Source organism: Teleopsis dalmanni, chromosome X (genome assembly GCF_002237135.1).
Source record: "Teleopsis dalmanni isolate 2A chromosome X, ASM223713v2, whole genome shotgun sequence".
Classification (NCBI taxonomy): domain Eukaryota; kingdom Metazoa; phylum Arthropoda; class Insecta; order Diptera; family Diopsidae; genus Teleopsis; species Teleopsis dalmanni.
Genome location: NC_051848.1, coordinates 88,228,586 through 88,240,375, shown reverse-complemented (window position 1 = coordinate 88,240,375; position 11,790 = coordinate 88,228,586). Strand labels below are relative to the sequence as shown.

General features: G+C 36.0%; 1 non-coding gene across 1 annotated transcript; it reads right to left on the bottom strand.

The window, feature by feature from the left end:
• Nucleotides 1-8,085: 8,085 nt before the first annotated feature.
• Trnaf-gaa lies at nt 8,086-8,158 on the bottom strand. Its single transcript has one exon. It is a non-coding gene; the product is annotated as a tRNA-Phe (tRNA).
• Nucleotides 8,159-11,790: the final 3,632 nt, after the last annotated feature.

Sequence of the window (11,790 nt, the reverse complement as noted above, 5' to 3'; positions counted from 1 at the left end):
TTATGTACTAGTAGAGAAAAACAAATTTATACTTCTTTTTTTTTTGAAGTACATTTATAAATATATGTATATTTATATAATTATTTCAGGGTTTACATTTAACGTTCAAGGGAATTTTAATTCTCATTTAGTTTAGTTTTCTGGCATAATAACTCCCTTGAAATTGTTGAACCTAAATGATTGATTTTAATAGATTGGAATATTTAATATAAATGAAATACTAATAGAGTCATTTATGTCCAAAACAAAAAATGTTTGTTACTATTTGTTCTGTTCATTTGAGAAATTATTTTCAATTTCTTATCTTATGTTGGTTCTGGGGAGTTTATATTGAGGTTTTATTTATTTCTCTTCGCGGAGGTGATTATATATATACTTTTAGAAATTGTCGTTGAAGTAGTAGTATTTGAGATTTTTTATTTTTTAAATATGTTGATTACAAATATATTTATAAACTGGTATAATTATATATATAAAGGTTTTGCAATCTGTCGGAAGTCTCGATTGATCTTACTACTTATTATAAATATTAAATTATTAAGTTTTAATTATCCGGCAAATTTCTAACACGATTGACGTACTGAAAATGAAGTTTTTATGTTTAGGTACATAGTGACGGCACCATATAGGTTGGGATATAGTTTGGCATACGAAACCTTATCTTTATGAAGCCAATCAGCTGTTTATTATTTACAAATGTTGCGAGTGTTAATGAGTAAACTTAAATATTGTAAAGAAGTATTTTTTTTTTATAAAATTTGTGAAAATGGCTGACAGGTCAGTAATTGTGAAGAAATTAATTATTTATTAAGGAATTTTTAATTTCTTTGTTCATCAAAAAATGCAATACATAAAACTTCTTTTCCTGAAATTTCTTGCGTAAACCTATTGCAGTTACTTCTCGCGGCCACATAATGTATTCAGAGCATACTAAAATTAGAAAAGCAGTTACACGCCGGACTGAAGACCACGCCATAGTTCCAGATACCCGAAAAAAATTTGCCAACTGCCTATTGGTCAAATGCTCCTTACATACCAAATATACATGTAAACTGCTTTCCAGCAGCCCACGCGAACTTTTCACCATGCACTCGATTCGGAAAATACTCAGACTGGGAAAACCTTGCTGAAAATAGTATGAAATAATTATTTAATTCATTTTAGTTCATCATATACGCACATATTAGGTAATTCACTGGTTCACACAATAACCCGAAATTGCGTTTGAAGTCCAACTCACTCAAGTTTTCAATTGTTAACTTGAAGTCAACACATTTTTCATACACTTCCTGACCAGATTCTTCTGAAGAGCTGGAACTATCAAATATTTGATCAAAGTGCCGCTCTCTTTGTATCCGCCTTATATCGTTAGTTTGTATGGATTAATGTATGTATTATTTTACATAAATTCAAATACGTACAATATAAAATGATCAGCAATAATATTTATGTGTCATTCATTAAATATATGTATAATTCTATATAAAATTTTTTATTAAATTCAACCGTAAATTTGCTTGAAATTTTCTCACTTGTCATATGTGTACTTGCTTAGACAGTGATGCCAAGTTATTCTTAAGCTCTAAAAGTTGTTCTATTCGAGCATTCATGTCAAAAGAATACAGCTTATCTGTTACTAACTGTTTAAAAATATTGCATATGAAAGTACATTTATATTGCGGAAAGAAATGCAGTTATGACAGATTTTTTATTAAATATGAAAAACATAAATATTTTGTAATGATAAATTTTTGCAGCAAAAATAAAATTGATCTTACAGCCAAGAGAACCTTAAATAAGTAAGAAATTAAAATCACTGAATTGCAAATATTTCATTCATATTACCTGAACTCATCACGGCTCGTCCACAAAAAAAATTTCAATGAAGCTTTGTTATTAAATAAGAAGTAATACTGGAATTAAGCTGAAACCATGAGAAAATATATAAAGAAATTTATATATCATCTTAATTAAAATTTCCCCTGCTAGGTAGTCACCTTGTCGTGGTGTAGGGGCTTATTGTGGACTGAAGCATGTCATATGGAAGTCATGACATGATGATTTTTCATGTGACATGATTCAGCACACAAACTAAGAACTGCCGCCAACGCACAGGTTGAAAGTAGGTATCTACGATTCCTGATCAGTCGTTGAGGCTAGCTAGTGGACTTTAATGGACACTTGCTAATTGGTCAGTCCTATAGGAAAGTGCGGCTATCTATCAGACCAATGACTCGCCTTCAGTACGGTCATGTCTCTGCTGTTTGTGGGTCGCCGATAGTCGGGCGGGGGAGAAGGAAACTCCCTAGGGCAGGGTCTGTACATATTCTAGGCTCCCAAGGCTAGGTCTTGATAGACTGGAATATGAACATACCTATTGCCCCAAACAAACCCCCTAAACTCACAGTGGAACAGCTATGCTGGTGAACTTGCTTGACAGGGTAGAGTCAAGCTTAATAGCGAACTCCGTACCAGGTCTGGCAAACCTACGGTTTCAATTTGTCCTTCCCATGGGGGCGCTCATGGGTGACCAACCTGCACGGTTTATTTAAACTTACTTTGTATGGAACCTAATAACATTTTCAATTCTATGGACTGCACACCTTTAAATGTGCAAAATATGGCTTTACACAGCCAAAACTTATCACTGAACGAGGGGGCACCTGGTACCATCGTCAGTGAACAAATGGACCACGACTTGTTGGAGAGGGCACCTGGTCCTCTACCCGACAAGCCGGAGGAAATGGACATTCCACTTAGCCAAGAGTCGGCTGGGATGTCTATCTCCTCGGAACAGGAGAGAGATCTTCTGGAGCCTGGTCTAACTAAAAAGACTCAAACGAGGGTGAAGCTATCCGGCGCTGGACGCAAAAGGTTGAAGGCTTTACTTGCCAAGGGCATCCCGCTGGAAACAGCAAGGTCCTTGGCAGTAAAGCCGGCCACTGCGACTAACGAAGGGCAGGCAACACCAAAAAGATCCCGATCGGACAGCTCTACACCAACATCAAGCTCAAAACCTACAAAGCGGATTGCACTACAGGGCAAGAAAGTTGATAATAAATCAACAGTGCCTGCAACTGCTTTGCCGATTTTCAGTAGGATGAAGGAAGTAGAGACCTCACACGGGGGCAAACCTGGTCCCAGTAAAGAGGTGGCGACGGTATCTGTGGGGCAGGCTGAACACAGTACTTCTTCCGAAGACCATTGTTCAAAGCCTACCCTAGCAGAGACTGTTCGCTCTAAGAAGATCGGTATACTACCGCACAATTTCCCAGAGGGCATTTGGTCCAATGAGGAAATTGGCAAGGTGCAGAAATGCATCCTCGACAAGATGTACGAAACTTGTCGAGCTCCTGGGGTGAAGCCTCATTTCGCCGGTTACAGTCTAAAGCCCGGATGGTTTACCATTAACTGTCTGGACGACGAGACTGTAACTTGGTCTAAAGAGACAATCCCAGCCTTGAAGCCGTGGGAAGGAGCCCAGCTGAAGGTAGTGGACGAGGCAGAAGTGCCAAAGTCTAAAATCTATGTTGGCTACTTCCCAGGCTCAGCTTCCTGGCAAAGCGACCGTATTCTAGGACAAATTGAGTGCCAAAATTCGGGCATGCGTGTCAGGGACTGGCGGGTACTCCACAGGCTCAATAAGGGCGATATCGTCGAGATGGCGATTGCTCTGGATCCTATGTCGTCCGAAATGGTCGGAAAGCTGGGCAATAAAGTCTTCTATGGACTTAGCAGTGCCGTGCTGAGACCAAGACATAAAGGAAACAGAGCAAAGGAAGTGGTTGAAGATGAGCGACCAACAACATCTGCGGCTTGTGCTCAGTCAAGCAACCAGAAGCCGAAAACGGGTCTCAATTCCGGGGGACCACTCTTGAGAGGGGGCAGAATCCGTGCCCAGGGCCGAAAACCTTCCGCTCTCTCTGGTCGTCTGAGGAAATGGGAAAGAAAAGACCCGGAGGCCGCGGAATTGCTGCGCGGTACGAAGGGCGGCAAGGTCCGCAAGGGCCAGTCTGGGATATAATGTCCCGGACTCCGCCACATCCGCAAAACTCTTGGAGGCAACTTCATTGCCTCCAAATCAACCTCCACCGGGCTATAGCAGCTTCATACAGGCTCAGTGCCCTGGTGGAACAACACTGTCTGGATTTTGTGGCCATCCAAGAACCATGAGCCACAAAGGGGCGCATAAACGGTCTACAGACAAAAACGTGTAAGTTAATCTATGATAATAATGTTGATGGTCTAGAACGGCGATAATGATTAACAAAACCATTAAATCTCTTCCAATTACAGAGCTCATACAGCGTGATCTGGTGGCGGTACAGGCAGAAGTGCCTAGTACTAGGGGGACGAGAATAATAGTTTTTGCATCTCTGTACCTCCCTGGCGACGCAGAGGAAGCGGTGTCTCTCGAGCTCCAGCAGCTTACAGAATACTGCCGTACCCGAAACCTACAGTGGGTAATGTGCTGCGACGCCAACGCACACCATACAGTATGGGGAAGCACAGACATCAATACACGAGGTGAGTCACTTTTTGATTATATCACAACTAACAATTTAATGGTAGTTAATAAAGGTAACGAACCTACTTTTGTAAATGCGATAAGGGAAGAGGTATTAGATCTCACTTTAGCAAGTGCATTTATATCAAACAACATTTCAAATTGGAGGGTGTTAGAGGAGAACTCCTTATCAGATCACAAATATATACGCTTTGATTTGGAAGGGGAAGTTGAAGACACTTTCGAAATAAGAAATGTTAGGAAGACCAACTGGTCTCTATATAACTTCTATTTAGAACAAAACATTAGTTGTCTTGGGAATAGGATTACTAATTGTCAGGAACTAAATCTTGAGGTTAACAAACTAGAAAATACTATTACAGGGGCTTTTGAAAATAGCTGCGAACTTATCAAAAAGAAACGTTCTAGGAACGTCCCATGGTGGAATAGGGAACTAGATATTTTACGCAAAAAAGCCCGCCAGCTCCTTAATAGAGCCAAGTCCAATGGGGACTGGGCATCTTACAAGTGTGCCTTAACGGCTTACAATAAGGAATTGAGGAAATCAAAGAGGGAATCATGGAGGAGGCACTGCGAGGAGATTGAAACACTTCCTGCGGCTGCGAGACTCCAGAAATCTCTAAATAAAGACCACTCAAATAGCCTCTCTACATTAAAGAAGGCTGACGGAAGCTTTACGGTAAGTCTGGAAGAAACGGGACAGCTTTTGCTGGACACTCATTTTCCAGGCTGCGCCATGTATACTGAGACTACGGAAACCATCGAGGATACTCGTTTCTTATTGGTTACATGAAGAGATCTTTCACTGGCCCGTAAAATCTTTACAGTCAATAAAACTAAATGGGCCATTTCCACTTTCAGCCCGTTTAAATCACCTGGTATCGATAATATACAACCGTGCCTTCTTCAGAAAGGCGTTGATATATTAGCACCGATATTAACAAACTTATTTAGGATAAGTCTAGAATTAGGCGTAATACCTAAACATTGGACGAAGGCTAGGGTAGCTTTCATACCGAAAGCAGGCAAAAAGGCGGATCACACGCCAAAAGCTTTTCGGCCCATTAGCCTTACTTCTTTCCTGCTTAAAGCAATGGAGAAGATTCTAGATCAATACATCAGGGAAGTCTATATTAAAGCTTCACCTCTACATATTGAACAGTATGCTTATCAGTCGGGCAAATCGACCGACACCGCTATACATAGTCTGACGAGTAAAATCGAGAAGGCTTTAGACGGTAAAGAAATAGCTCTCTGCACATCGGTTGACATTACAGGAGCTTTTGATAATGCAACATTCAGATCAATTGAGGCAGGAATGGTCAGGAAAGGAATACACAGACTGATCATAACATGGATTCTCAATATGTTGAAAAATAGGACGATAATCTTTGAAATGGGGACGAAGAGATTAACTGTCAAGTCAACCAAAGGATGTCCTCAAGGAGGCGTTCTTTCGCCACTCCTATGGCTATTGGTCATTGACGAACTCCTACAGTCTCTTGGTGACCTCGGATATGAAGTTCAGGGCTTTGCAGATGATCTAGTCATCATGGTTAGAGGCAAATTTGACTCCACCATATCCGATCGTATGCAACTAGCTCTTAATATCACTCAAAATTGGTGTCAAGAGAAAGGACTCTCGATTAATCCGAATAAAACAAATGTAGTACCCTTCACCAGAAGAAGGAAGATGAGTCTAGGGACCTTAAAGTTAGGGGACACTGACTTAATACTATCTGAGGAAATGAAATATCTAGGAGTAATTCTAGATAAAACTCTTACTTGGAAAAACCATTTATCATATATAACTGGCAAAGCTCTAAGAGCAACTTATGCGTGCCAAAGACTGTATGGTAAAACTTGGGGTCTGCGACCAAAAATGATGGCTTGGTCGTACAAGACCGTAATAGTACCGATGATCACCTATGCTTCTTTGGCATGGTGGCCAAAGGTAAATCAGACGAAGGCTAAGATGACTCTCAATAAGATTCATCGAACAGCCTGTCTAAGCGTAACGGGAGCAATGAGAACGTGCCCCACAGAAGCCCTAGCAATGCTTACTGGACTCACCCCATTACACATTACAGTTAAAAGGACTGCGACCAGTGCTGCACTAAGACTTCCTTATCTAGGTAATCTTAAAGAGGGCAATCTGACAGGACACGCAAAGATTCTAGATGAAATCTGGAATTCTCCGTGCCTTAAGGTCTTCGACAAGATGAATAGAAAATTAGCTTTCTCCAGGGAATTCGAAGTGGTCATTAGTGACCGATCAACTTGGAGAAATAATAAAATAAACTTAAAGCAGGGCTCTCAATTATGGTATACTGATGGGTCCAAAATGGATAATGGCAGTGCAGGAGCAGGAGTTATGGGACCAAACTTCCATAAAGCAATCGCAATGGGAAAAACTGCTTCCATTTTTCAGGCAGAGGTCCATGCCTTAGAGCTTTGTGCAAGAGAATGCATACGTAGGGGCACCCGAGGTACCAACATATGCATTCTATCAGACAGCCAAGCAGCTCTAAAATCTTTAGCAAAATCCTCATTCCAATCAAAGCTGGTTTGGGAATGCTTTCAACTTCTCAACACCCTAGCATCGAGGAACTATGTTACTCTTATGTGGGTACCGGGACACGAGGGGCATGAGGGCAATGAAATAGCAGACATATTAGCAAAGAAGGGTGCATGTACTCCTTTCATTGGGCCAGAGCCCTTCTGCGGGGTAACAAATAGCTTCACGAACAACTTATTATGTGAACGGGAGAAACAGCATCTACTTGAACACTGGAGAGCTCAAAAAGGCATGCGACAGTCAAAAAGATTCATTGATCCTGAACACATCAAAGTTGATGCTATCATCAACCTTAGCAGAAATGATATCAAAATCTACACTGAACTTCTTACAGGGCACTGTAGACTTAATTACCACATGAAGATTATAGGTGCGGTAGAAAGTGATTCCTGTCGACTCTGTCATGAGGAGAAGGAAACATCGGAACATGTTCTATGCAACTGCCCAGCGGTGGCAAGACGTAGACTCGATTACCTTGGTAGCGGGATCCTGGTCCCAAATCAAATAGGTAAAATTAAGCCCACTGCAATTATAAGATTTATAAATAGTCTAAAATTGTCCTAGTTGGGCCTATAGGCGCACAATAGATCTTTTAGGTCGGGGTGCACAAATAGCCTATTTTAAATAATAATATAATTCAATTTATATACATTAAAAATATAATTTTCCTTCTATAATACTTACCTCATATAAGCAATACCTCATATAAAAGGTATTAACTATATAAGTTATGCAAACGTTAAACTATTAGCTAATACTACCAAAAACACTAAAAAGACGGAAAATGGAAAAATATAACAATTGCAGAACAATAGTGATAAAAAAGAATTCTCTAAAATTTCTGAAGATAATCAATGAACATTTTCAAAGTTAAAATAAACATATACTAACTAATTGCACTTAAAATGCAGAATACATTTAAAAACATAATAAATTATGGTGACCGGATTTATGAACATTTTCACTCTTAAAATAAAATTGCCGAAACCCGGGATTGAACCGGGGACCTTTAGATCTTCAGTCTAACGCTCTCCCAACTGAGCTATTTCGGCTTATATTATTCTATTGTATCTTTTTGAATATTTCAAAAAGAAACCAATTGCACTATAGAATAGCTTCAAGTCTTATCTGGAATTCTAAAAATATTTATTTTAAATTAAAATTACTCGTATTGATTAGAACATTATAAATATTTTATATACGTTGCTTATAAATATTTTATTCTATAAAATATTCTATGACAAATTTAAGGCAGCTTTTTTAAGTTTTTTAAACAGTTATTTAAATTGAATGTGTTATATTATATATTCTGTATAGTACATATCTTGTTGCATGTGTATATTATATACATAGAAGGCATATTTTATTGTGTAACATAGACAAATTTGTTCAACGAGGACCCACAATTTTTCTAAATGGTCCTACTAGGATCAATGTGATATCATAATGGATCAATTTAGTCTATATGTAGAAATACCCAAACTCTAGTAACCGACGTTCACACGTATCTACCAAGTTACCATATGTACTTACCATGTACATAGTATGAACAAATTGATAAATGTAATTTTTTTTGTTTTAATCTTAAAAGTATCTTTTGTGATTGTTTAATTTGAAATCGTCTGAAATATATTGAAATCGCTTAAATGTTGCCAACATTCCGTTACGGTCGTTTAACGTTTCAAGTGCACATTCGACATTGTAACCGTTTTAAGACTAAAACTCAAATTATCTTGCCATGACAAGAGATGACATAAGAGTGTTCCATTAAACCTTAATAGCGAAAACTTTGATTACAAATGTAAGTACAAGTAGTAAAAATAATAAATTAAGTAAAGATGTAAATAAGTTTTAATTGTTAACATAATTTCGGAACACTTCAGGTAATTATATTTGCCATGTCATTTTAAGCATAGTTTAGAGAAGTAAATTTCAGTAAAATGAGTAGCTCGTTTAGAAGTTAAATAAAATAGTCTCATCTCGAAGTAGTGAGTTTCATTTAAGTGTAAACTTCTTCCGGTATTAGAGGTCATCCTTAAATACAATTACTTCAATTGTCAAAGGTCTTAGCTCACAGAGACTTAATAGTTTTCCTTAGTGCTCAAACATTAGTCTTCAACATTGATATTTATTTTAATATGGAGAGCCATTCATCTAATGTAATTCATAAATTGTTAATTAAAAGTGGTTAAAAGAAAAATATACATATATGGACCATGGACTACTGAAAGCAAACATCAAAATTATTTATTATTATGTTCAAAAATCGACGGTTGTAGGTAACACAAAGTATTGGGGCAGTGAGTGTTGAATACAGAAAAATACAGAAAAAGAAAAACAGAATTAAAATAAAATAAATAAATAAATTTTTAATTAGATTATAAAATTTGGAATATATTTAAGTTAATTTGATTTTAAATTAATTAATTATAATATAATGTGAGAAAATGATATAAATTAATCTCCTAAAAACCTCATCATACTATGTTTGCTGCAATATTTGTAACAAATTTTATTTTTCTTTTTTGAAATTCATTTATTGAATCTAAAACTTAAAACTACTGACATGTACTTTACTAAGTTTTATATAAAAAGTTAAATTAAATTAATTTAGGTTTAATTGAAAGTTACCTAAAATAAGTAATTCCTACCTTACGAGTCTTTACTTATACAAATAATAGACAATGATATCTCTATGTATAAGTAGTTTAGGCATTATCTATATATTTTTGTAAGAAGAAGGTTTTGTTTTAACTCAAATTTAGTGGATTGTCATTTTAAGTATTTGAAAAAAAATTATTTGAAGCAACCACATATAAAACCATACAATGTTTCCTCCAATATTCAGAACATATAAGGCATGATTAATATTATTAGACTTAAAGACTTAAAAACTCTTTCAGAATTGTTTCTTTAAACCATTTCGGCATATTAGGAAACGAAGAAGCGGTTGAACTCGCAAGAACCAGTTCTAATACGGTACCTTGTGGAACACAACCTTTTCTCGACTTGCCTTATTTCCTTCGTAAGACTAACTATTGACGGTTGAATCCAATCTAATATAAATATTGAATAGCCAAAACTCAATTAAAGTACTTTTACTGGAAAATAGGAAAAGTTGCAGTAAAACACATCATCGCAAAGACTGTGGACTACTTCTTCTTCTTATTTGGCACAAAATCCAGTGTGTACCTTGACCTGAAAACATAGTTGAGCGGAAATTCTCTAACTACTAAACACCATTCCTATCTCCAGGTTAGCATATAACGAAATCTGGCCCACCAGGTTAGAGCTTGATCGCAAGGCCAGTAACCTTGCAGCGATAAAATTTTACCGCTACGTAACCCTCCGAAATGCCTTGGTGTAATGGAACGACACACGTTGACGTACTGTAGACAACTGATTGATATTATCATTATTCACACCAATTGCGTCAAACATCTCCTTCTCTTCGACTCGCTGACAGCAGCTGAGGTCCATGTTGTTTAAAGAATGAGTACATTATCTGACATATTCTAGGTTTTTATTCTGCCCTCCGACGACTACGACTTAGAGTTCTGTGCTCAGACGTTATAAGTAGTTCAAGTATCAACTTCCAACCACTTCTAAGCATTCACCACCACTTCCTTAAAAAAAAAACCTAAAAAAAGTTTGTAACATTTCAGATGAGATATATTATAGGGCATATCTATATATTACATTATACAAATCTATACTGTTTTCTTTTATTTTTAGAATACAATAGATATCAAAATTTGAAATGGTTGTTATAATTATTTGTTGAGTATTTTTATTGTACAATATAATAAATTTACAATTATTATGCAAAACAATAATAATAACGTGCTGAAATGTTGTCTGGACAAATATATTTCGCTACTTAGAATTTAACAATAAAAAATTTTTTGTAAAGTTTTTAAGTTAGACATAAAAATATTATTTATTTGTAATTTTTATTTAAATATAAGACAGTTATGCTCTGTTGGCTGATATGCTAATTTTCTTGTAATTCCGTATTTTTTGTGGCAAATGCTCTTAAACTTTAATTTATGAACCAAAGGCAGTCTACCAAAGTATCTTAACTATAAAGTTTTAAAAATAAAATATAAAAAATATTTTCCAATAAAGGCCTTGCAAAATAGAAATAGTGTGGCAAGCTGGAGTTGCAAATATGATGAAGATAAATATTAAATCGTTAAATTCGTTGTTTGGACGTATCGACTGGATACAAAATACTTAAATATCGTTTGGCTCAAGTGTCTTCATATGAATTTTTACTGCCCATATAACAATTTAATTTTTTTATTTTTTTCTTAACAATACCTCTTATAGCATTTTATTTTTTAAGTATGAACTTTGAGTATTAATACAACAAACAGAGCATATCAAATATTTTAAGTTTATTCAATAAATTATTATAATCCGTATTAGTTTTTCAATATTTGGTCGTTCTTCATAATGAAAATAGTCATAAAAAAAATTTTTTTTTAATTTTCTATTAACATCCATGAGAAAATTTTATATTTTTTTAAAACCGGAAAAATTCAATTTAAAAAAATTTTGTTTTTAATTTTATAGTAAACAGTTAAATTATATAAAATGTAAATATTATTTTAAAAATGTTAATGTAAGAAATTAATCTTAAACCATAACACCAATATATTAAGGAGATGAAAAGCACTTC